Source organism: Neomonachus schauinslandi, chromosome 10, assembly GCF_002201575.2.
Source record: "Neomonachus schauinslandi chromosome 10, ASM220157v2, whole genome shotgun sequence".
Classification (NCBI taxonomy): Eukaryota; Metazoa; Chordata; class Mammalia; order Carnivora; family Phocidae; genus Neomonachus; species Neomonachus schauinslandi.
In genome coordinates, this window is record NC_058412.1 from 35,790,063 (window position 1) to 35,794,737 (window position 4,675).

Consider the following 4,675-nt stretch of genomic DNA (forward strand, 5'->3'; position numbering starts at 1 on the left):
TAGCCCTCATCTGCTTCTGTCCCCAATACTGACCCCTCTTCTGGATTCACTGTGATCACAGCAATGACAGCATATCCCAGATGTCAGCCGTTCTCTGTCTTCTGGATCCTGCCTCCACGGGGTTAGTCCATTTTTAATCACATGCCTAACTCAGCACAGGACTCAAACTCTCTTTGAGACAACCAACGAGTCTGCTTTTCCAAAACTGGTGGTGAGAAGCACACACTTTACAGATGACGTTGAAGAGCCCAAGGAAGAGGTTAACCTCACACACTTCAAAGCCAAAGCAAATTGCCTACTGGATAAATTTCTTCTTTCCCCAAATTCTTTCTCTTTTAAGACCTCATCCCTGACCCTCCTCCTTCTGGAATCCCCATCTTCCCCCAGGAAAACGGAGTTCCTGCTCTCTTATATAGAGTAGCTTCTCTGCCCCTCAGAGGCCGAGGTGCCCTGCCCTGGCTTGTACCCAGGTGAGCTCCTCGTAACACCTGCTCAACGACCTTGAGCCTGCCCTAGAAGGAGTCTCTAAAGTCTTCTTGAAACCTCACCTCCAACACCACCACCATTTATGGAGTGCTCATCTTGTGTCAGGTAGAAGACTCAGCATTTACAGATATTATTGCAGTGATCTTGTTATGAGTTAGGGAGTACAACAATGGGTGAGAACACTTGAGTTCTGAGAATCACTTGCCAAGAGGCAGTGTTCACTCCACCATGATTTTCTTACTCAGGTGTGTCCTTCTTGCAGCTGCCAAGCTGTTGATTTCTTCCCAGTGGATTTCTTATTGCATTCCCTATAATAGTTGCCCCAGACCCTCACAAAGCCTATAATCCAAGGCCAGATGGCCTCTGTGGTTTCTGCAAAATAGTTTCCTCGATGGGCCTTGTCTTCTGCAGACAGCTGTTTGCTCCACGCTCTTGGTGCCAAGGCCAACACTTCTTGAGCAGCAGCTGTTCTAAGCACATTTGGTGTGTGACTGCATTATTTCATTAATCCTCTCCACAACGTGTGGGCTAGGCTCTGTTAGTATCCAGAGCCGCTGCCCTAGATTCCGTCTCTCCAGCTTTCAAACCCCACCACTTGTTTGACTCCACCCCCTTCCATGGCCCCTTCTCCAGGTGTGGGAGGAGCCCCTGCACTCCTCCCCTGCCGGGTAGACCTGGAAGAGCAACCAGCATGACTGCATGCCACTGGTGTTAAGGCATAGGGGGACCATCACTGGGAAGTGACTTGAACACCTGATGAGCACACCACTCAGGGTACATGTCTTACTAACTTCATAACCAGAGAATGTGACATTATGGGGCCCCTCATTTAGAAGGACCAACAAGAACGATGGCAACAAGACTCAGAGAGGAGAAATGGACCAGCTGAAGCTCCCTTGTCAGTGGCTTTTATACAGAAATTTCTATCATACCGATGAGCAGATGAGCAAAAACTGACCCTAAGACCTCAATTCTAGGAGATGATAAGGAGTCCAGCACAAAATTAGCAATCTAATCCCCATGAGAGCAGCAGGGGGCTTGTACTGGAACTTGCTCTTGTAACTCATAAGCTGTGGGGTCTCTGGGCTTCAGTGCACAGCCACAGATGACCACACACCCCCCAGGCTCGGCAGAGCCCCAGCAGGGGGTTTCCAGATGTGGTCCTCGGCTGTGTATTTGGTCTTTGTTTACTGTGGCCCAAGGCAGGTCAGACCACCTCTTTGCCTATCTAACTCAACTGAGCAGTTCCCTCAAGCGTCCTCAGGATCAAAAATGTTCAGAAGAGTGAAGGCTCACCTGAGTGTGTACATCTTCACTGGGAATCATATAACCACAAACTCTTCTAAAAACAAAAGCCTAGGGGCGACTGGGTGGCTCAGTCGTTAAGCGTCTGCCTTCGGCTCAGTTCATGATCCCAGAGTCCTGGGATCGAGCCCCGCATCGGACTCCCTGCTCAGCGGGAAGCCTGCTTCCCCCACCTCCCACTCCCCCTGCTTGTGTTCCCTCTCTCGCTGTGTCTCTCTCTGTCAAATAAATAAACAAAATCTTAAAAATAAATAAATAAATAAAAACAAAATCCTAGACAAACGCTGGGGTGTCTTGGCCAAGACTCAGATTCCCTGAGCTCAGATGAGACTAAATTTAATTCCAGCACCTTGATCTGGATTGGGCTTGATAAAAGGCTGCTTACTGCTGCTGCTGCTGATGATGTTATAATATAATATAATTAACTATCATCATGATAATATTTATTACAGACAGATATCTCATGTTAATCTGTAGGATATATTCATCTGCAGTGAGTTGTTCCAGAATGTATAATATAAAGGGGCTCATCGATTACAGCAAGAACACATGCCTAAGAAAAAAGCAAAATTCCAAGCAGCATGCAGAGAATAAAAAAGGGAAAAGATATGCATAGAACTACATCTCAAACAACAGAAGACTCTTCCTTGATGCACATGTGTCCCAAGGGCTATAGAGGTGACGGGCAGCTGCTCTCGGAGGAAGAAGGAAGACTTTTCATTCCTGACTCTTGTGTCTTTTAAATTGTGAACCATTAGACCACATTATCTTTTTTAGAAGATAGAGTACAAGTCACATACTATAGCATTCGCCCCTTTAAAGTATACAATTCAGTAGATTTTATATTCGCAAGGTCGCACAACCATCACTACCACCTGATTCTGGAACATGTGCATAATTCACAAAAAATCAGTACCCATTAGCAGCCACTCCCCATTCCCTCTCCTCTCGCCCCTGACAACCATGAATCTATTTTTTTTCTCTGTGGATCTGCCTATCTAGGTATTTCATATGAATGTGAACTTTTGAGACTGGCTTCTTCCACTTAGCGTAAATCATGTTTTAGTATACATTAGTACTTCATCCCTCTTTATTACTGAATAATATTCCATTATATGGATATACCACATTGTGTTTATTTATCAGTTAGTTGGTGGACGTTCGCGTCGTTTTGACCTTTTGGCTATTATAAATACTGCTGCTATGAAGCATTCATGTACAAGTTTTTGTGTGAATATGTTTTCAGTTCTTTTAGATATATATGTAGGAATGAAATCACTGGGTCACATAGTAATTCTATGTTTATAATTTTGAGGAACCACCGAACTTTTTTCCAAAGTGGCTGCACTCATTTTACATTTTCCACCGATGTACTGAGGAATAATATTTCTGCACATTCTCAACAACACTTGTGTTTCTCTCTCTTTTAATTGTCCTAGTGGATGTGATGTGACATTTCCTTGTGGTTTTGACTTGCATTTATCTTATGACTAATGATATTAAGAATCTTTTCATTTGTTTTTTGTATATCTTCTTGGGAGAAATGTTTACTCGGATCCCTCCTCCATTTTTTAATTGGGATATTTATCTTTTTATTCTTGAGTTATACTAATTCTTTGTATAATCTGGCTACTAGACTCATGATATATCCAAAAGATTTGTAAATGACTTTTGCAAATATTTCTCCCATTCTGTGAGTTTTCACTCTCTAGATAGTGTCCTTTGAAGCACTAAAGTTTTTAGTTTTTATGAAGTTAAATTTATTTTTTTCTCTAGTTGCTTGTGCTTTTGGTGTCATATCTAAGAAATCATTGCCTAATTCAAGGTCACAAAGACTTATACCTATATTTACTTTTTAACGTTTTGTAGTTTCAGGGATGCCTGGGTGGCTCAGTCATTAAACATCTGCCTTCAGCTCGGGTCATGATCCCAGGGTCCTGGGATCGAGCCCGCATCTGGCTCCCCATATCCGGCTCCCCACATCGGGCTCCCTGCTTGGCGGGAAGCCTGCTTCTCCCTCTCGCACTCTCTCTGCTTGTGTTCCTGCTCTCGCTCTCTCTGTCTCTGTCAAATAAATAAATAAAATCTTTTTTTTTTTTTAAAGGTCATCTTGGCTACTCTGAGTTCCTTACATTTTCATGGGAATTTTAGGGTTAGCTTGTCAGTTTCTCCAAAAAGTCAGCTGAATTTTGGTATTTAATCTGTAGATGTCTTTTATCAGTTTAGAGAATGCCTATCTTTTCCTAGTTTGTTGAGTGTTTTTGTCATGAAAGGGATTTGGATATCATCAAATGTTTTTCTTTTTTTTTTTTTAAGATTTTATTCATTTGAGAGAGAGAGAGTATACACACAAGTGGGGGGAGGGCAGAGGGAGAGGGAGATGCAGACTCCCCAGAGCAGGGAGCCCAACACAGGACTCGGTCCTAGGACCCTGAGATCATGACCTGAGCCAATGACAGACGCCCAACCAACTGAGCTACCCAGGCACCCCCATAAAATGTTTTTCTGTGTGTTTGAAAATATCATGTGGTTTCTGTCCCTTATTATATTAATATAGTGTATTATAATGATTGATTTATGTATACTTAACCAACCTTGCATTCCTGGGATAAATCCTACTTGGTCCTCTTTGGATAAATCCTTTTTATTTATTGTTGGATTCAGTTTGCTAATATTTTATGAGGTCTTTTGCATCTGTATTCATAGAGATATTGATCTATAGCTTTTTACAGATGTCTTGTCTGATTTTTGTATCAGGGTAATATTGGTGTAATAGAATGATTTACATCTTTCATTTTTTGGAGTAGTTTGTCAAGGATTTGCATCATTTCTTCTTTAAACATATGGTAGAATTCACCAATGAAGCCATCTGGTCTTGAGGTTT